The sequence below is a fragment of the Agelaius tricolor genome, unplaced genomic scaffold, assembly GCF_023055355.1.
Source record: "Agelaius tricolor isolate 1412-34295 unplaced genomic scaffold, bAgeTri1.0.p SCAF_2, whole genome shotgun sequence".
NCBI lineage: Eukaryota > Metazoa > Chordata > Aves > Passeriformes > Icteridae > Agelaius > Agelaius tricolor.
Genome location: NW_027269262.1, coordinates 84,075,736 through 84,098,243, shown reverse-complemented (window position 1 = coordinate 84,098,243; position 22,508 = coordinate 84,075,736). Strand labels below are relative to the sequence as shown.

At 44.4% G+C, this 22,508-nt stretch overlaps 1 protein-coding gene across 6 annotated transcripts in view; it reads right to left on the bottom strand.

Moving 5' to 3' along the window:
- Nucleotides 1-22,508, bottom strand: part of ZHX2 (zinc fingers and homeoboxes 2) — a 75,523-nt gene that overhangs the window by 40,453 nt on the left and 12,562 nt on the right. For 4 of the 6 annotated variants that reach the window (XM_071421732.1, XM_071421734.1, XM_071421735.1 and 1 more), the window contains exon 2: nt 2,252-2,313. The gene's annotated coding sequence lies outside the window, so the exon portion shown is untranslated. Of the gene's footprint in view, nt 1-2,247; nt 2,314-22,508 lie in introns of all 6 variants that reach the window. The other 2 variants (XM_071421737.1, XM_071421736.1) reach the window with 2 other exon arrangements.

Sequence of the window (22,508 nt, the reverse complement as noted above, 5' to 3'; positions counted from 1 at the left end):
TTCTCTCCATCAGTTCTCTCATAGAACAACTGAAAGATTTTGCAGGGCAATACTGCAAGAGGACAAAGAAAGCAGACACAGAAGAGCCAAATTCTTCTAGCCCTGGGTTTTCCTGAGCTTCTGAGCAGGAGGGAAGTTTCTCAGTCAGCACTGTCCCACTGCAGCTACCTCATGCTCCCCAGCTCCTGTCATGCAGCCACAAGAGAAGACAGGCAAATGGGAACTTCCAGTCTCCTTTCACTGCTGAGCTGTGACTGGGTCTTGCTGCAGTAATTTCACAGCCATCTGAGATCCTACACCAGCTGCCTGGGGAGCTTCCAAGGAGGCCACTCTTGGCTTTATCTCTCATCCTCTTAACACAGCTATCATGTATCAGAGGCACCTGTGGATTACATGCCTGTATCAGCACTGCTGTTTTACTTTGATTTAATGACACAGACAACATCTATGTGGCACCAGCAAGTCCTTCTCTGAGGAACAGGTCCCCATGCTCAAGCCCTTTGTGGAACCAACCACCACAGGGGTGCATTGGGATGAAGATTCATTAGGAACTGAGAAAACGATTCCCAGATTTCAACACTGCTTACCTAACAGAAAAACAATTGAGCTTTGGTTCTGAGATGAGCAAAGGGCTTTTCTAAGCTGTGGATATACTTTGGATATATACAAAGCACACTTCTGCTGATTTTTTTTTCACTTAAATTAGTATCTATTCATCACTATGAAGCCAACACAGCTGTAAAGAAACAGAGGCCAGAGCCCACCCTGTGCAATGCTTTGTAAGTGACTCACAAAAAATAAGCCCCACAGCTCAATTAGCAGGTCTTGTGTGGCAGTCTAAACACCAAGGAGTTAGAAGAAAACATTTGTGATTCAAAGAAAGAATATGAACCGTGGACCTTACTGAGGGAGATCAATACAAAACACTGTCATCATTTCACATCCCTTTTTTCTCCAGTTACTGCACTCATTGCCAGTAACCTTGATAAAGGGCTGAAAGAAGGATTAAATTTTTTTGCTTACCAGTTTCTGAATGCTTGATAGGTGTTTATTAGGGAATTTTCACCACATCTTTACCAAAGAGAGATGGACTCAGTTTTTCTCCTTTAACAAAACTAGCCCTTTCTTTTTCAAACTGATTTCAATTTGGGGTTTTATTCTGCTCTAGCCCAAATAGATTTTTGTTGTTGTAACAGAAAACAGGCTTAAGCCACTGAAATTAAAATAGAAACAAAACTCTGCTGATGTCCAAGTAACCACAGATTGCCATCACCACAGAACAGGGTAAAAACAGGAGTTGAGCTGATTATAAAAGCCTCAAAAAAAACCCCAAAAAACCCCTTATTCTACCCTCTGCTAATAAAATTTACTTACAGAAAGCAAAGAAGTCCAGAAGAACAGCATCCAAATTTCAGCCCTGTTATCAAACCTCAGAGCAGCTGCCTCAGGAGCCCACACTGTGCCAGGCACACAGCCAAAGGCTCCAACCAGGTTTTCCTGAGGTTCCTTTAGAACAGCACTGGCTGGCCCACCTGGAGAGCTGCAGAGTAGCCACAGCTGCTGGAAATCCCAGCCCACACCCTCCAGCAATGCATAGGGAAGGGTTGTAGGGCAGCTGCTCTTCAAATATACATTTTCAATTGTTTTTTTTTTTTTAATATATATATAGAAGCTCCTGGCTAAGGTGCTTTGAAGCAAGTGTGCAGGTGTCTCTTGTGATATAAAACCTCCTTCAAAGCTATTTTATCACATCAGGGAAGACCCAAATATTGGATAGTTTCCTGTTGTGATGACAAGGCTGTGGTGCTGTCCATACACACAAAAACAACATCACAGCCAATCCGTGCTCTTTTTCCATTGCAAATGATGCAAGCTTACTTCCCAAGGAATGCCTTAACTCTTCAGCAAGATTCTGTCTTTCCATAGCTGGTAAAGCTTGAAAACAACAAACAAGCTTCAGATGGTGCTAATGGTCCATTCTGCTAACCATATTCTGAATTAAATGCATTCATGTGGTTTATATCTGTAGTGAGATAATTATTCAGCCTATGTGGTAATGCAATGCTGACTTTATTTTGTGGGCTGCAAAGAGGTGCCAAAGGCACTCAACTAGTTCCAAAAGACTGGATTTGCTTGCTGTAAACATTTCTTGAAATGTCTTTAAAAGAAAAAAAAAAGAGAAGATTCTCCTTCTCTTTGGGCAAGCTTGGATTTCTCATGTAAAGGAAAATGGAAAGAAAAACCTACTCACTCACAGCACTTGATTTCTTACATCCTGGGAATCCCTCTGAAGATGAACAGTACTTCTGATACCTACAAAAGTAGAAAAAAACATGTAAGTCAGGGAGAAAAAGAAAAGAGAATAGCAGCCATCCCTTCTCCTTTACAACTGGTAATTTAATTTTTTCACCACACCAGGAATGCCATCAGGAATTCCAGCAATTCCCTTTTCCACTGACCACCACTGACAAGCAATTTGAAAGATTTGGTCCTCCAGCCCCTTTACAGTAACATAATGAACCTTGGGAGCCTGTCAGGAGAAAAAAAAATCTACATTTCTTAGGCCAAGCAGACAGTGGAGAGTGCTCACACTGATATCCTGAGATACCACCACTGTGGTTTGCACTGGAAATACCCACAAAACATCTGCTGCAGCTGCCATGCTCCAAACAAACTCTTTGGCTACTGGGAACTTCTACAAAATGCCATCAAAATTGTCCTTCTCCTCCTTAAAGGAGAGACCTGCTGTCTCCCAAAGCTAAAGTAGGCTTTCCTCATTTTTGCTTTATTTTTTTTCCTCCTAAGAAAACAGGAGAGGAAGGTTTCGCTTCAGCAGCTGCAAGAGCAGAACTGAATAGAAAAATATTCCCCTTTGGCAGTGGCTGTACACACACCTAAGAAACACAGTGCCTGCAGGTCTGCAAGGATGGTTAAAGAGATAATAAACAGCCAAGGGACTGCTCTGAGTAAAAGAAATACAAACAGAAAACCACCTCACAAGCCCCCCAGGAAAAGAGGCAGAAGCTTATTGATTGCCTCAGCAGGACTGTGAGCACAAGCTGCACTTTCAGCTCAAACTGAAATATTTGGGTTTGAAACTCCAGCCTCCTGTTATCTGGCCCGAGGAAGGTCGGCTGACAAACCCAAAAGAAACCACCTGGAGTCTTTTGCTGCTTCCCAGCAGGTTAGGTTGGTATTTTTTTGGATCTTTTCAAAGGAAGATATGACTTGATTTCCTGAAAGAGCATGCTGGCTACTGGAGGAGCTGGGAAGCCAGAAGCTATTACACAACCATAACCATATTTTAGGAGCTTAGGCTAGAAAAAGCTGCATGTTTATTCACAGATAAAAGGGAAACTGCTTCCCGCTTCGCTCCATCTAGGAGTAAGGCAAAAACTGCTAGTTTCACTGAATTGTAAAAGAGAAATAAAACACATGGGATAGCTGCAGATTTTGTGCAGCTATTTATACCTCCAACACTTTGGGACCCAGCAGGCCACCTTCTGCTGCTCTTCCTCCCTCTTTTGGGTCAAATTCTCCATTCTCACATGGTAGGCTTACGATGAAGATGTTTCTGTATTTAATGGGTTTAGTCCAGTCATATTTTACTAAAACTGCTATCTGAAATTCTGCTTTTTCAGTGCTCTGTCCAACACACAAAAGTGACCCTACAGCTTCCCAAAAGAACTAAATCCAAACCTGTGAATAAAACACTTCTAAAGAACAAGGAAATCACCTACAGTCCAACACAGCCCTGTCCTTCCCCGATCTCAAACCTCTGCCTAGAATGTTAAGTAAGATAAATATGTCTGTGTATGGTGCTGTTGCTTGTTGGGACTGTATATTGACCCTCACAATTTTTGGTACTTCTCCTAAAGACCCAGCTGGTGAAGCTTCTGCAAGGATCTTCTCCACTTTTGGAAGCATAAAGCAGAAAGAAATCTTCATCCAATCCCTTGCTGTTGTAATCATCCTGCACAATCCTCTTCAGAAAGTACACAAAAAGTTTCTGCCCCTTGTGGCTATGAGAATATGATTTGGGTTTAATATAACAGCCCAGAAACAAGTTGTGTATATATATACACACACACATACATATTTCAGATCTAACTATTTCACACTTCTGGGAGATCTGCTACTGCTTTTGAATGTTTGGAGTTAGGCAACAGTGAAATGAAGGAGTCACAAACATGTTTGATATAGAAACACCAACTTTTTCAACAGGTAGGTAATTACTATGGAAAACTCTTGCCTGAGTTTGCTTGTCTTGAGCATCCCTGCTGTGGGCAGCTCTTGAGCAGCCTCCCTTGGGGACATGCTTACTCCAAGGCAGCACAAGGCAGGAGAAGCAGCTTTCCTTGCCATGAAAACACCACTTTGCTGGAATGCATCACAATGCTGGGATCAGGCAAAATCAGACCAGACCTCCCCTCTGCACAGGAGGCATTCATACAGCCATCACCATTTCACCCACATGAGCTGTGCCACACCAACACCCACAGAGCAATGGACAAGAGCTGGGGAGATCTGTATCTGCTGGCTCCCATGTGCTGTCATGGTGAGTACATGTACAGAACAGTCAATGGTGCTTTCTGAGTTACCACACACACTCCTGGTTGACAGGAATTGCCTGTTTGTGTGTTTACGTGGCCCACAGCATGCAGTGAGTAACTCCAGCTATCCCAGCCAATCTTCATTCTCTGCACACTGAGCAAGAGACTCAGCCACCAGCTGCTTCATCATTCTAGACTCTTTCCAAAAAAACATCTCATGGCAAAACAAAAGAAAATAAACAAAACAGCTTTTACATACTTTATAAACAGCAGCACTCCACATGGTTTCTGCAACCCAAACACTACAGCACAAACCACCTGAAAATGGGATTATTTTGCTTTATTCACCATGGAGTTTTTTACAAAAAAAAAGAGATTGTCGAGATATCTTCAGAGAGCTAAAAGGCAAATCTTGAGCTGCTGTTAGACAGGGAAGAGAAATAATGGTACTTTTTAGATGCTTGACAGAAAAGTTCCTTTGAGACTCTCTCAACCTACAGAAACTATCAATTTTGCAAAAGCGTATTTTACAGAGAGAAACTGAATTGGAAGCCCTGAAAGCACCTGCTTTCCCAAGCTGTTCTTGAGATGAAGGAAAATAAACCCCACATTCCTTCTCGATTTCTGTTCCTGAAGATGCAATTGGGTGCTTTAAATCCTGGGGTCAGCCCAAAGCATCCCCATGGAACAGGTCGTGCCAACTCTCCACGTCTCCACCAGCTCAGGTGTTCCCCCCACAGCACTGCTGATCCATCAAATGCCCTGACTGCCCCAAAGCCCCAAACTGGTGGTACAGGCAATAGGTGAGGAAAAACCTCCTTCACTAAGCTAAGTGCCCAGGATGCTGCTTTCCTTTGCTGCTGGCTCAGCAAGGCAGGAATACAGCAAGGATGCATTCCCAGGATGCAGGGTGGGGCACTGGCAGCCACCCACCACGTCCCTGCTCCTCACTCCCTGGTGTTTGTATCATACTAGGCATTTATTAACTTTTCAGTGTAGCTTACACCTCTATTTCCCTAAAAAACACCATGATCAAAATTACCACCTTAGCAATGTGAATTACTCCTAACAGCAGACTAGCAATGCTGCTATGGAATTAAGCATGCACAGCTGTGCTGGAAATGGGGGGTTTGCAGCCTCTCGACTGCAGACTGTTATTACAGCATGATTAGCAGATACAAATGTTCTTGAAAGTCATCTCTCTCCACACACTGAAAATCAGAGTTATCCCAGCAGATCCCAAGAGCCCCAACAGCTCCTGGCTGCTGGTTCAGTCCTTGTTAAGCATTCACCAAACCTGGCAGAGTGCAGCACCATGGACTAACATGCTCATGAGCCTCCTTGCCTTCAACACCTTTTCCTAAAGCTACTAAAATAAACCCATCCCTGCCCCCATCCCTACAACAGACAAAATACAACTAGAAGTCTACATCAAAACCTTAAATATGCAGTGAAAAAAACACTAAAAAACCCCCAAAGTGCTCTGAGGTCTCTGAGTAAGTGCACACACAGTGCAGACAGTGATGCTTGGACAAACCACAGGGTATCTCCCACAGCACTCCATCCCCAGAGGTCCTGTTCCTGTCCCACTTGGCACTCAGCTGTCCTTCTCCAGCCTTTGGAATAAAGTTTAAGAAGAGAGGGGTATTTCCACCCCACACCAGCTGCCGCTGGCAGCCCCTGAGCTTCCCTGGAAAACCACCAGAGCTGACCTGGAAAACACAGAGCAGGAGGCCCCTCCCAGGAGTCATCTTCTCCACCTCATTGGTGTGATGACCACTCACACAAAGTCCTTATCCACGCTGCACAATTTTCAGGGATCTGTGAGCAGAAGCTGTCCCAGTTAGTCAATCCAAGGCTGCACCATGCTGCAGCTCTCCAGCCTTAGGTTCCTCCAGGTGAATTTCTATAAGCTACAGGAACAGACCAAACTCCTCTTTGTAATGCCTTCTGATATTACTAGCTGCTTTTGAAAAGATTACAAAGCATAAAAATAAGCAAAGAGAAAACAACAGCAAAATAAAGAGTAAATAAGATCAAAAACCAAATTAGCTGTCTTAAAAAAAAAAGGGAAAATTTCATAGTTTTAGGCACATTTTCACTGTGCAGCACTGTCCCAGAAACTATTCCTCCCCTCTGAGAGATTTAGTAGATTTCAGAAAACATGTTCTTCTCTGCCAGGTTGAAACTGATCTCACATTCCTCTAGGGAGAAGCAGATGGCTGAGCCAGGCAGCCTGGGCAGCCACGGAGGCCACCTTTGCCTGAGTGCCACCCCAGGGGACTGCCCAGTCCCTGGGATCCAGGCTGCTCAGGGCCAGGCTGTGCCATGCACAGTTCTGCTGAAGCTGGTGGCAAGTGCTGTGCTGCTGGCACCAGCTGCAGCTGGCCTTGGCTACAAGGTGAGACAGGGGCTGGCAAGGGTCCTGGCCTGGCTTCCCTGGCACTGAACGGACAGACAGACAGACAGTCGTCCTGCCACTTCTCATCTCAGTGCCCTCTTGAAAAATTTGCACATGAACAACAACATTAACCCCACAGCCCCAGCATGGGCAGGTGACCACACACTTCCTCCCCAAGCTCCTACAGCCTTTCTGCACCTCCCTTTCCAATGCTAAGTCTGGTTCATAGGGAACCAGGCCCTGAACCAGAATGAAAGAGAATGGGAAAGCACTGCTCAAAGCTGATTATATTTGCTTTAAAACACATCCCCCAGTTGCAGATGTCAGCACAGAGAAAGGTAGAAAGAAAGAAGGGCTTTCTTTCCTATCTCCTTAACTGTTCCTAACTTCCTTCAACAAATCAAAGTGTTTTCTTGAAGGGTGAGAAATTTCAGTCTCATACTATTTTAAATTGGCAGCAAGGGGTTTAGAGCAAGGAGAAGAATGTTTGATTGCATAAGAAAATTCAGCCAGAGAGAGAAAGTGATGTCCTGTAGGGTTCTGGCTATGAAAAAGTTCATTATTGGTTTATTTGGCTTTTAGTAAGGCTAAACTATTTCACATTATTCCTCTTAACCCTTGCATTTCAGACTGTCACCCTCTGGTTAGTTACCTGCATGCCCATAGTAATGAAGGTGTTGGAATGTTGCAAATCAGTTGTCAGACCCCTCCTCTGCCAGGGCCATGACTGAGAACTGTTTTCCAACACAGTGGTTGCTGGACTGTTGTTGGACACTTTTTCTGCCCAACATATGTACAGCAATAACTTTTTATTTTTAAACAACCAAGCTGTGGACTGTTAACCTGCTAATTAATTTTCAACACCATGGGATGTCCCCTTATATAGTCACAGAATCGTTTATGTTGGAAAGAACCTTTATGCCAAGTCAACCACTAAACCACGTCCCTAAGTACCCATCTACATGTCTTTTAAATACCTCCAGGCATGGTGACTTCCCTGGACAGCCTCTTTCAGTGCCTGACCACCCTTTCTGTGAAAAACTGCTTTTTAATATCCAATCTAAATCTCCCCTAGTGCAGCTTGAGGCCACTTCCTCTCATCCTGTCACTGTTACCTGGGAGAAGAGACCAACCCCACCTGGCTGCAGCCTCCTTTCAGGGAGTTGTAGGCAGTGACAAGGTCTCCCTGAGCCTCCTTTCTCCAGGCTAAACACCCCCAGCTCCCTCAGCTGCTCCTCACCTGACTTGGGCTCCAGCCCCTTCCCCAGCTCTGCTGCCCTTCTCTGGACAATCTCCAGCACCCTCAATGTCTTTCTTCAAGCTGAGGGGCTCAGAACTGGACACAGCACTCGAGGTGTGGCCTCACCAGTGCTGAGTACAAGGGGACAATCCCTGCCCTGGTCCTGCTGGCCACACTATCTGATCCAGGCCAGGATGCCTATGGCCTTTTTGGCCACCTGGGAACACACTGGCTCATGTTCAGCCACTGTCACCCTGCACCCCCAGGTCCTTTTCCTCTGGGCAACCTTCCAGCCACTCTTCCCCATGCCTGCAATGTTGCAGTCCCTGTGTTCAGATCCATCCAGGTGCCATACATGGAGATATTTCCATTTGATGGAGATACATGGTGTAAGTTGTACACTGGGGACAGAGCCAAAAATCACAGACTCCTTCCACTATCCACCAAATACCCAAGCTCATAACAACAGCAGTTTTCAGAGCAGGAAAAACCAAAGAGAGAACTGAAGCAAACACAACAGAAAAACATGCTACCCCACATCAGTTCCCATGATCTAAATGGATGTGCCACTTTGGGAAAGACAGGGGTCATCATCTGAGGCTGCCTGGAAGAGCAGGCAGGTGGGGAAAGGGTTGTGAGCAGCAAAACATCAGCACAACTTCACATATGGCTAATGCTAGACTGCAGCCAGAAACATCACCAGCTATTGTCACTGCTCAGATCCACTGTCAGAGTGACACAATTCAAGGCCTCCCAGTATGACTGTTAGGTCTGGCCTGGTCTCTCCAGTTTCAGCCTGATTTCCTCACCACATGACAGAGCCCAGCAGCAATCAGTCTTTTCCCTTGCTCTTTATTCATTCCCTCTTTTGTTTCCCTCAACCCTCAAGCTGAAAAGAAAAAAAAAAGGGAAAAACCAAGACTGATCAAGACCAGACAATGACTAGATTTTGTTGCCATAAAAATAAATGCAAGAGGAAGGGGTTTCCCTTTTCCAGCTGTTTAGACCATTCCTACTTTTGGCTGTAAAGCACCGATGTATTTGCAAATTCCTGCCAAACATAGCACTCATTGGTGCAAAAGTGGTGCAAGAAACTAAATGAGCACAGGATATAAACATAAAGCAAAATATCACTTTGCTCCTCTCAAATAATTGTGTTTGTGCTTCATTTGCTCATGAAGACCAGCACTGTTAGGTGTTATTGAGTATCTTCTTCTCAGTAAGAGCATCCATGTCCCTCTACCTGGAAAGCTCAGTGAGAGGTACCTGGGTCAGCTACAAGTAATCACAGAGCCACAAACAGACCATAGGAAAGGTTGCCCAAGGTCCCTTATATTCCTTCTAGGAATAGAGGTTCCTGCTGGGTCCTGAGCTTCAGCTGCTCTCCTCACTGCAAACTCCTGGAGGTCCTGTTTGATGGGAGCATCTCGCAGGGCATGTTCCTGCCTGCTGCACTTCTCCCAGCTGCCCAACCCCAGCCCTGTCTCTTCAGTATCCCCATGCTCCAGTAAATAAAGCCACAAGGGAAAAGTCTGCATACACTGACACATTAAAAAAAGTGACTGATCCCAAGGACTGGGAAGGATTGTGGAAATCCCCACAAAGCAGCTGCTTTTGTGGCCTTTTCTCCCTATCCTGGGGATAGGCAACACAGCCTGGGCAATGTGTCTGCTTATTCTGTTAAGAATCAGTAACTCTGGGCCCATCCTTCCCCTCCAGCTAGACTTTAACTTTTAAGGCCAAGAATACAAAGGGATAGAATGAAAGTCTCCTACAGCCTGTCAGTCTTGCTGTCCCACAAATTTATCCTATCAATTTATCACCTTCACTGCTCTGATGTCTGTATTGAACATTAATTTGTTATGTGTCTGGGTACACAGCCCTGAACAGCCTGGGATGTTTTTGGAAACCAAAGCAACAGAGGTTCACTGAACGTGTGATTCCTCCAGATCTGTGCTCCATTGGAGTAAAATGAAGGTCTAGATATGCCTTTGTTTGAGGACTGGGCCCATGGGAATCTCATGAGGTTTAACCAGACCAAGTGCAAGATGCTGCACCTGGGTCAGGGTGACCCTGGTATCAATCCAGGCTGGGGAGGAACAGACCCAGAGCAGCTGTGCTGAGACCTGGGGGTGCTGGGCATGACCCAGCAATGTAGCCCAGAAAGACAAATACCCTGGGTTGCATCAAAACCTCATGGGCAGCAGGTTGAGGGGAGGGATTCTGCCACTCTGCTCTACTCTGGTGAGACCCCACCTGCAGGGCTGTGTCCAGCTCTGGGGCCCTCAACACAAGAAGGACATTAGCTTGTTGGAGCAAGTCCAGAGGATGTCACAAAGATGATTAGAAGGATGGAGCACCTCCCCTATGAGGAAAGGATGAGTGAATTGGGATTGTTCAGCCTGGAGAAGAGAAGGCTTCAGGGTGACCTAATTTCAGCCTTCCAGTACCTGAAGAGAACTTACAGGAAAGATGGGTCAAGAATATTTACAAGGGCATACAGTGCCATGACAAGGGATAATGGGTTCAAGTTGAAGGAGAATAGGTTTAGGTTAGATATAATGAAGAAATTCTTTACTGTGAGGGTGGTGAGACACTGTCACAGGTTGCTGTGGTTGCCCTGTCCTGGGAAGCGTTCAAGGTCAGGCTGCACAGGGCTCCCTGCTCTACTGGGAGCTGACCCTGCCCATGGCAGGGGAGCTGGAATGAGACAAGTCCCTTCCAACCCAAAGCATTCTCTGATTCTGCTGGAAGACATCTGGAGCACCAGATATTTTTTACAGCTTTCTACCCCACTCAGGATACAGGATATATTCACATTTCTGAGAGGGAACCCTGCTACTACTTGGATACAACTTCCCCACTCACTCCAGCAGAAGCAGGTTTGAACCAAGGAGATAAAGTGCAATTCACATCCTGCTGTGAAGACTGTTCAGGAAAAATGCACTTTCATCTTTAAAAAATCAGACAAAATCAGATTTAATACAAAATGTATCTTATCCTTCCACATAACCAGCAACATGACATTAAATTTCTTCTGTCTCATGATATATTTAATGAGGGGGAGAAAACCAGACAAGTGCACTCCCCTTTCTCCAGTACTCCTTGTTATTCTTCCAGAACAATTCTTCAAAGGTACTGAGATCACTGTATGTTACCTCCTTTTTGAAGGATCAGATACATTGCATCAAAAAGCATGCAGGAAAAGTTCTAGGGCATGAAACCAATTTTTGCACACTTTTATCTGGGTCAGCTTTTCTATTGATTCTGCAAATACTGTATCATTTTTTTAAAGTTAAGGGTTTTTTTAGTTTAAAAAGAAGAAAAAGAGAACATCAGAACTCAAGTCAAACATCCATCTCAGCCAAGGACTGGTTTTGTTGGGTGACTCCAAATCAAAAAGGTAGATTTTTTAATAATAAAATCCATCTAACAGTGAAAGGGACCTGGATCAACTTCTAAATTCAGTAAATGCCCTCTTCCCATACTGGGTCTATTTTCATTAATACCATTAATACCATCTTTACTGTTAGGTGTACAAAACTTAGCAACAGCTGACAACATCTAAGAAAGCTAACATGAAACAAACACATCAAAACCACTCAGACACATGTTTTAGCATTAATTCCTCCCTTCCTTTCTCTGCTCCTCTGCCAAGTTTTCCTCCATGGTTATGAACCATTTGGCTCAGCCTCCAGCTTTGCTTTATGTTGTTTCATCAACCAATGTGTGTCTTGAGGTGCTCTGAAATAGAAATAATAAGTAAGAACTGGCCTCAGGTGATATTCTGTATTAGGAGGAGATGACTTACTGCAGACACCCTGAAGATCTGTACCAACTTCATCTGTACACACACATGGTAGATGGAGGAAGGACCCTTCCCAGAGGACTCCTACTAATAGGTGACAGTTCCTAGTATGGACAACTCAGAAAATTTGCTTACAATTTCAGTTGACAGCAGAATATAATAAATAAAGTAGTGGGGAATTTCAATTAGGTTGGTGAAAATAAAGAGCTAATGAACTGTCTCTCAAGTGCTTTTCCAGAATGGAATGCTTTTACTTCTGAGAGATACTTTTTGCATATTTTCATGGTGGTGTGATGCTGGGAACTCCACCACACTGTCCAAGAGCCTGATTATCAAATGTGCTTCTGCTGAAATTTGGGTGCCTGCTTTGACAAAACCTTGTTTCACAGGGATCTGGGCACATGTGAAGAGAGCCTGTACACTTTCAAGTCAGAGCTCAAGAGGGGTCTGACTAAGATAAGCATTTATTCCCTGGCTCTGGAACTCTTGTCTGGCATGCTCAAGATCCAGAGGATTGTCTGAACAGATACATCAACTTTTTTATACTCACTTTTCCCAGTCTGGAGAGCTCAGATGGAAAGATGAGTAATCATTTCCATCACACCCACAGTGTGACCCATAAAAACCCCCAGCCTAACTGACACACAAATTATTAAACCCCAACACTTTCTTGCCATGATTTTACCCCATTAAGCCCTGTCCTCATTAGGAATCTTGCCAGTCCTGCATGGGCTGCTGGATGCTGCCTCCAGCACTGCACATCAACAACCAAAGAGCTGCAGACAAGTGAGCTGCCCTCTCTGCAGCAGGGCTGGAGGTGCCTTTGCCCAAGGATGGCCCTGCTTCCAGAACCCCACCCTGCTGTACTCCATCCACAGCCCAAGTGCAGTTATTAATATACTTCTAATTGCAGGAATTATTGCTCTGTTACACTATGTCTTCTCTCTTCCCCCATGCATTGACTGGTTGCTTGGAGCTTTGCAATCCTTCAAAGAAAATGCTTTGAAAAATAAGACTGAGGAGGCTCACGTTAAATTGGGAAATGAGCACGCCTTGCTGGCTACCCTGAGAAACTAGGACAGGCTTCTCTCCACCAAATCTCCAGGTATCTCTGAGGCAGCAACAGTCGGCACAATTCTTAAAATACGCACAGGCTGATTAAAGGCTGGCTTGCAGCACTCACCAGACCTGCAGCATTAGTGCAGGCTTTTAAAATCAGACAGGACAATTTATCAAAGAAACCTTCTCCAAATGCAGGACTGCTTGCTGGACCCCCTCCCTTGCTCTCCCACCTCACAACACACCTAAAGCTCCTCTTGGGAAAGCCTGAGGTACCAAAGTGGGCACGAGCAGAGGTATCCACACCTGGGATGCCAGTCCAATTCAAACCAGCAGCTGCTTCAGTGTTAAAGTTGGGTTGTAATCCACACTTTTCCAGGGTTCCTGACAACCAGCCTCCATCCTGCTTCATCCCTTGCTGGGAGATGCAGTGCAGACATCTGAGGGGAAAGCGGAGGGCTGAGCCGGGGCAGCTGGCCAATGGATCTCCAAAATGTCAGAGGAATCAGCTGCAGAGCAGACTTTAAAACAAATATCCCTTCCAACAGGCCCCTTTCCCTGGGGGAAAGGTTTCCCCCTGTGTGTCACACCCCAGGCCCTCTCATTCATGTGCTTGCCTCACACTGCAGAGGCTTCATTAGCGGAGAGGAGCCGAGCGCTGCCGGGCCCCGCGCTCCCCTCAGGGATGGATGAAAGCCAGACTGAGTAGCCAGCAACATCCCCCCTCTCTCACAACAGGGGGAACAAGGGCTGCTGCCCTTCCACTGCCTTCCCCACCTTCCTCTCACGTAGCAGAGCACCCCCAGGCCAAAATGAATTTCATATGGTGTTGTCATCCTGTCACTATGGATGAAGCAAAGCAATACTAATAGTTTGGATTTATTTATGTCAGTTTAAATTCAGGCAAGGTTGCAAATTTGGCTTTGACTGAGCCCAGCACACCCTAGCTGTGGCAGAAGGTGCCCTGGCAGGTGTCACCCTGGCCATCACTGCTGGCTGCCGTTCTGTGCCAGGCTCAGGCTGTGGCACTGCAACGCCCATGGGAGGGGGTGGGCTCCAGCTTCCCTCAACACCCTCACCCTGCACTGACACTCACCCCACAACCTCAACCATGCAATCCAGCCAGCTCAGCTTACTAACACCTCCTCATTTAAACATTCAGGGCACTTTGCCACAAATGCAGATGCTTTTGTTCCTCTGCTCTTTCACGTGGACTTCAATAAAGAGCTTTTGGCCACCTGTCCCACAGGGGACAGTTTAGCATCTTGAACAGAGATATCAGGCACACAGGTTAATGGATGAATGTTAATGTACAAATATGCTGAACCTAAATGGACTCTCTCAAATGAGAGTCAAAATATAGTCAGAGGTCACCAGAGAAACCTACTAGTAATGCTCAAATTTATACAGAATCATAGAATAGTTTGGGTTGAAAAGGACCTTTAATTATGTATTAATTACAATTAAAATGGATTTTACTCCAATCCTCTGCATATACACAACCTCTCAGTGAAGGAAACATTGGTTCTAAAGGATCTCCTACAAAGCAAATTAAGTAAACACCTTTAAACAAAGCTCAGCAACTCTCCAAATCCAGGCAAGGTAGTTACAGCTCTCTTTAGCCTGTACTTCATGGATCTTCACAGCAATCTGTGGAATCAGTCATAACTTTCCCATTTTGTCCTTTGCAACATTATGACAACTTCTGAATAACTGTGAAGCAGCACAGCTTCCTCAGTTGGAACATCCTCCACTGTCCCAAGGCAAACTATGCTGTTTGGATTTAATTTCTATTTATATGGCTGTGTTTTCCAGATGAAATGTGTGGTCTAAGCAAAAAACATACCCAGAGTCTTCACTGCCTTCATCCAAACTCAGGCATATGCTCTCACATGTTCCACTGAAACAACCAGGGCCCCACCTGGTACCTCAAAATCCCTTAGAGCACTCTGCCCTTCAGGAAGCTCTGTAGTGCTCTGTTGAAAGATGAACAGCGCTCAAAAATGTTATTCTTCATGGAGGCTGTATTTAAAAAGATTTTCTACTGTTCTCACTGGAGTTTCACATTTTGGATATGTGACAAAGCAGACATTGTGTGCAAGGAAATATAAATTCTGACTGCACAAAACTACCCTAAAGCTAGAACTTCAGGATTGGATACAGACTGAATTCGAACCCTTGAATCAAATTGCTCAGATCTTCTCTGCTGCTAAAATAAAGGCAGAATTTTGTCCTGAAAGATTCCTGTCGCTCCTCAGTTTAAAGCAGAGTTTAACTAGAGACTTGTCAAGTTTCTAGTCCCCACCTCAAATAGCCTTGTCAAGTCACACAAGCAGCAAGAAGCAGCCAGGGCAGGGTTTTATTGTCAGGGAATGTAAACAAGTAACAGGCAGTGCTGTTCGTATATCTCAGGTTGGCGCATATAATTTTAATTAAAGCATTTATGTAAATACAGATGCAAATCAGGTTCAGCATAGCATCTGACAAATTACTATCAAAGACCTGAGGCTACTGGCAAATTATCAGCATGAGCTCTCATGATGTGAAGGTATGAAATCCAATCTTGGTCCAGACACTGTATATTTTATTTGGCTTAAATTGGCAGTAAAACACCATACTGAGGCATATGAAAGAAGTTAAATAGTCTTCAATTTGAAAAAAGAGCACTGAGGAGGTAAACCAACATCCTTGTAATTTCTACTTTAGACAGCTTGTGTCTAGCAAGAAAAAACCCTTTCTGCAACACCTACTAAAGAAACTCAAAGCATCTCTGAAATGTTAATTAATCCATACTCTCCCCAAGGGATATCTATTTTAAAGATGGTTATATGGAGCCTGCATTCATCTCTCATTTGCTAAGGGCTCCCAGGGGAAAAGCCACAGAGATCAAATCTGGACCTTGGCTGTGCTCCTCCACATTCTCATCACAAGACTTCCCCTTCACAAAAATCACAAGAACTCACTCACACCACTGAGGTGTGAACCTCTCTGGCCTAGATATCACTGCCTCAAAGTAGTGTTAACTTCAAAACCTTGTTTAACTTGCAAAGATGATTACAAGACAAGAAAAATAAAGGAAAACAAATCACAAGAGAAAAAACACCCACTCCTAACATTTGAAAATTGAAGGAATCTTTAGATCATACTGAAAGAATCTTATCTTTGGAAAATGAAAAGGTATGACCAAGGTAATCTCCACAGCAGTATCAGCAGCAACTTCTGCTATTTCTTCCCTCCAGGTTCAATTCCATCCTTACGGCCTTGCAAGGGAAGAGCAATTCTCCTTCATTCAGAACCACCCAGAAAGACAATGCTTGGAAAGAGGCAATAGCTCCTAAGGTTTTAAAGCAGACTTAACCTGATCAACATAAATGAAGTTTAAGTACATGCTTAACATTTTGCCTGCAATACCCTCACACATTTCCCAGGGTATGAAATTCCCACTGGCACTGACAGAAATGAAATCACATTTCCAATTTATTTGGAATAGATGCAACAAGTTCCTTGGAAACAATTGTTATTACTGGTGATAAAGAAGGAGAAGGAAACACAGTAAGGTTTGGAGTTACAAAGGTACATTCACAGCGTGACAAAATGTGACATATACATGTCATAGCATTACTATGACAACAGTGTTTGGAAGATGTGTAACCAGCATTTTGTAAGCATATGGTCATATACTGGCCCCTTCCTGTGCTCAAAATGAAAAACAAAACAGAGGGACAGGAGCTAAAGGCATGAAGCCACAGACTGGCCAGTTTGCATTCCTTTGTCCTGATATCAGTTACAACGACTGCACAGTCATTCAAATGCTTTGCTTATACATGTGCTTATTTGTCTTCAGCATCTTACTTCCAAAACACCTAAAAAACCTCCAAGAAACATATAGAAATAGCAAGTGCTGGTTTTGAACATTGGGACACCAGTGTGAATTCCTACAGTAACTGTGATTTCGTGGCTGCAGGGAGTGTGTGGAAGAGGGGAACAAGAAACGCTGATGTAATTAAGGAAATGATACTGAGGTTGCACCTCCTGTTATCTGTTGGAACAGGCTAAATGTGAGAGCTTTATGCTCCTGGAAATTTGGCATCCCTGCTTTCCATGGCTATTAGGAGAACTGGTGCACACACATATATATATATGTACATATATATATATTTGTGTGTGTGTATGTATATGAAACTTGCTGGAGAGCATTTAACATTGCAAGCTCTGCTTCTCCATAGCACATCTGCATCTTTAATGGAGTACCTGCTCCAGCAAAATCATTTTCTGGGTCCCCTTTTCAAGAAGAAAAAGTGGCAAGTTTCACTGAAGGGGGAGGAGGGGGTCAAGACTGTTACAAAGGATGAGACACTCCCCGTACTTATTTTGGGAGAAAGCCAAGCCAAAACCACAGCCTTACCACATACTGGTTCCAAGTAAGAGCCCAAACACCTAAAAGAGGCCAAGTTTGCCATCTTGATGATTTCTTGTTGATAATCACATCTCAGTAGACTTTTTCTTATCTGATGACTTAATCAGACAATTTCAACAGATTGAATGATTGCACTAGTTTTGCCAAAAGCAGTAAGTGACTTGCAACATACAAGCAAACAGATAAATAAGAGACTTGCAGGTCTGATGCGGCCCCAGCTGGCACATCCTTAGGGAATTGTTTGGAAATCAGTGGTCCTATACTATACTGAGAAGCTGAGCCACTCAGGCAGCAACTCATTACCAAGGGACATGGATGCACCAGAGGAAAAGGAGAGGACAGAAGGATATAACTCCAGCCAGGCTGTGGGAGAGATTTTAATTCCCTGCCTCACCTTGTGTAAACCATTTTTACTCTCCAGAGCTTCTTCACTTAATTCTTTTAACAAAACTTTTCCATATCACAAATACTGGTATGGTAAATACCCAAGAGGATACAAGGTGCTTGTATTTTAAAAATATGAGATCAAATAAGCACCAATAAACCACTCTCTCATCTGCTTCTCCAGTGAGGCTTGGAATAACCCTGAAGGCCCGAATAACCCTGTTCTTCTTGAGCAAAGAAATGTGTAACTCTAAAATGCTGGGGAGGAAGAGAAGAGCAGTATTTCACCAAAGGACCTGTACTAGCAGTCTAACAACATAATCTCTTGAAGGGAGTCAAGGATTAAAAGTTTGTGTGGAAAGACACAGTAGGTAGTAAAAATACAACAGTATCCATCTTTCAAAACTCAAGGGGTCTTGAAAAAGGGTGCTAGGAAGCGGGAAGGGAATTGCTCTGCCCAAGAGGTAAAGTTGTGCCTTGTTTCCTCTGTCTGCATATTTTTCCACCTTTTATTTTTGGATCTCACAACACTATTCAGCACTAGATGGCACATAGCTGGAATAACAGCCACTGTACTCTGCTCCAGAGCACAGCAGCAACACTGGAACCACCTTGCAAAGAAGGTAAGAGAGAACATGGAACATTCAAACATGGAGCATCTCTCACCTCTGTTTTACTTGAACACACCTTTAGGAATTTACAGGAACTGATTTCCCAGAAGTGCTGCAGCAGCAGAGGAGCCCCTGTGTGACCCCAAAGGCTGTGCAATGGGCAGGGCAGTGGTGCAGAGCCCGGCTGTGCCGAAGCCCAGCACGAATCCCTGGCAGGCTGCAGAGGGCAGCTTCCCCAGCACAGGCACGCCTGCCTCACTCAGGAATCCCACCTCTCTGGGCTTGGCCAGGACAGCTCTGCTGGCAGGAGTCTGTAGTGTAGGCACGGCTTAACCCTGAGCTATTTTCAGCAGGAGGTGGGATGGGATGCGAGATAACTTCCCAATATACAGTACAGCCTGTGTCATAATACAAAATCCAGCCTTTGTGCCTTGCAACACAGAGCTGCTCAGGACACTGCAGGTGGGGACCATCAGATGCTGTCAAGTAAGAGCCAAGATGCTGATGCCATGAAATAAATGGTTTTTAAACCCCCCAACAGGACAGTTTTCATTGATACACAAACTCTAGATTAGCGCTGTTGTGGGCTCCACCACATCAGGTCAGTGCAGAAAGACACAGCTATACAAGCAGGAAAGTCAAAAGGCCAGTTTAGAGTCCTTAAGCCCAGGCAAGCACAATGCATAAACAGCATCACTGGAAAAAATGTGGAACTAACACATCTCAAAAGAGATTAAACTCTTCTGAAAAGGCCAGGTTTAGCAGATGTCCCAGGACAGCCTTATCAGACTCAACCAGGAGCCATTTTATTTGGCTGGCTGACCTGTTCCCTATTTCTGCCCATGAACTGGTTTTGCCCTTTTGTCTCTTTATTTTAGGCCTGGATAATATTTTCCTGTGTCAGAATTTACTGTGACCCAAAGCAGCTACTGACTGGAGTAGCCACCAATCTAAACACACATGAAAACTTCAAGTAACACTTCCAACCCTGTGTATCACCCCCAAGGAAACAGGCAAACACCATTACAGCTAATCAACAGCTGGTTTCTGCTAAAAATGCTACAGACCTGCAAGTCCCAATGAACTCCCAGTACCCCATGGACCACTTAGATGCCATGATATCACTTCAAAGGCTAGACTTGAGAAACCACTTCTCATAAATCTGTACAATCATTTTTAGCTCAACATGACCACATTGCCAGAAACAGAAAAGGAATTATGATTTGTAGCATCTTCTAAAGCACAGTCCAGTTCTCAGTCTGAAAGTGCTGAAATGAGGAATTTGCCCAAGACTGAAATACATGCTTTCTCCTTGGAAACATAGCTCACAGGCAGAAGATACATCTGGAATTCCTCTGCTGCCAGCCACTGGTTTAGTTCATGTTATGATACCAAGAACTGAAAGTTGTTTCTGCTGAGAACCCCTCCTTCTTCCAGTTGTTTCATAGGACAGAGTTTCTATGTTAATGGAGTGTTAATTATCACTGTGTTTTCCCACATAATTGATACCTGATAACTGATGCCTATGGCAGTGGTAAGACATGGCCCCCAACATTTTGAATTACACTGATCTTTCCTCTCCTCAGGAAAAGAGATTTTATATCTCTTACCTGTGATTCAGCCTCAAACTCAGAGTTGGAGGAATCGTGTCTGTTTTGGATGGCAGACTCCTCCTAATTACCAAGGAAAAGGTGAGGAAAAGGCTCCCAAAACTCCGGTTAATAAAACCTTTAACCTTTGTGCTCATGCTGAGAGTCATGCCTTTGTTGAGGAGAGATAATGGCACCCACTGGTAACTAAAAACCAACAATGATCTGCTCTGCAGTCTCCACTGCAGCTTTCTCTAGAAGAGCTGCACCAGCCAACAGCCAGGGACTCAATTCTCGCATCCACCCATTTTCCAGGTTTTGCAGGAAGTACCTCAGTAAAGAGTCACAAAAGAAGCTTAAGATCTGGGTGTTATTCTTGTAGCAGGAGGATCCCAGAAGTCTTCCCCAAAGACATTTATGCTACTTTTGAGGGCAAAAGCAGATGGCATTCAGTATGCTGCTGGAATATCCTGGAGATCAGCGTGACAAGGGAGTCCCACCAGTGCCTACTGAAATCATACAGGGCACAGCACCATCACCAAGTTGTGTCCACCACGTTCACCTTGCCAGAGCTGTGTGAAATAAACATTAACTTAAACATTGTTTCAGTGAAGGGCTTTGAATTTCTACCCTGGGTCTGCCCTAACTTTGCTCCAGCAATTGAAAGGAATGGCTCCAGGAGAGAAACCAATCATCTGTTGAAACTTGATATGATGTGGGATGAAAAATTCACACTCTGTAAGAAATAACAAGAAAGTTGTACCAGAGAATGTTTCTGATATGGATTTATTTTGTCACCTGGTTCCACTTCAGCACTACCTGCAACCCCAGAAGCTCAAGGAGTATTAAAGGTCATTCCTGACACAGTGTGCATCTTCCAGACACAGAGGATCTTTTTCACTCTGAAGGCCAGCTGCATGTGGGAAAGATGTTAAACACTGTACAAACTGGTCCTCATTCCTGGAGTCATACCTGTTCTCTTTAAAGCATATCTCCCTACTTTACCAAAAAATGCCTCCCACATGTATTTACAGCAGTGTTCACTTTGCAGATGGCTGTGGGAAAGAAATAGAGATTTTAATCTGTCTGGTGCACCACCAGCTGCAGTTGGATTCAGTGGACAGATTCTTTATTGCTGGTAGACTTATGTGATGAGATGAACACAGTTTTATCTCCAAGATCTGGATGGAGGGGTAAAATAGCTTCCCTGCTGTTTCTTGGTACCAGAGAACTAAAACAACTGGCTCCTTCCCAGGGAATTCACTACTCACTGCTCATCTCTGTGATGATGCAGGAGCTCTGTTTGGAAGGGACAGGAATGACTTGTAGGAATGGCTTCAGATGAGGCTCAGTGAGTGTCCCCCTCTTCCACACTAACCAAACTTCAATTCAAGTATCATTACAGTCTTGGAAAAAACGTTTCCATCCTCTGCTGGCTTTTTACTGCTTGGCTCCAGGCAAAATGTTCAACTTTTGTGCCTCAGTTTCCCCACCCTTAAGAGTAATAAAACCTCCCGTGGAGGTGTCAATTACACCTTGGTGCTTGTATAGGAGGAAGGTGCAAAGGAAAGCACAAGAACCAGAGATCATCAATAAAGCATCCAACACTGCCACTGATGCTTCAGCAAACCACGAGCCCACTCGACTCCTAGAGCCAGATGTGCAGCACTAGCTCAGAAAGCCAAAACACAGGAAGAAGCTGCCAGGTTCTTCATATTCATAAGCTTTTTAATAAACCTCAACAAAACTTGGAGGCATGTTCTCTGCTGCTGCTCTTGCCCTTTTGCACAGTGAGCAAGTCATAAATATTTCAGGGGAAGAGTCCAGAAAATTTGCAAGACTGGTCCTAGCCTTTTACAGCATTAATGAGCAGACCATTAATAGTTAATGAAGCAGCTGCTGGTGATCTCAGAGGTAAAGGCAAGACGAGAACAGTAGCATTTGCCCATTCACTACAATGTGATCATGTGAAGGAATGGCTTGATCCTTCTATCAAATTCTCCCCATCACAGCAAGACCCAGAAGCTGATCACAGGACTTCCAGCAGAACCACACACAACCCTCTGCCCCACTGCTGTCACCCAGCACGGATGGGGGCTGCTGGAAGTGGTCTGAACCAAGTGTCCTGATGCTCTGTGCACACTGGAGGGACTGCAAAGGCTTCAATGCTGTGTCTTAAATACAAGACTAATGTTCCAAACAATCAGGTAGGACCATGCAATGCCTATGTGCAGGTGTGTGTGTGCACCCCATAGCCAAACATACGTAAAAATGCCAATAAAGAGTGGGCGTTGAGGCCTTTTAAAAGTCTCAACTGTTTGTTCAAAGCTGCATTTTGAAAACCAAACTCACAATACAACTGGGCAGCGAATTTCAAAGAACAATTTCTGTGATTTCAGCCTCAGATTCAGCAGCGAGGACTTTGGTGAAAAGGTATTCTTGCTGT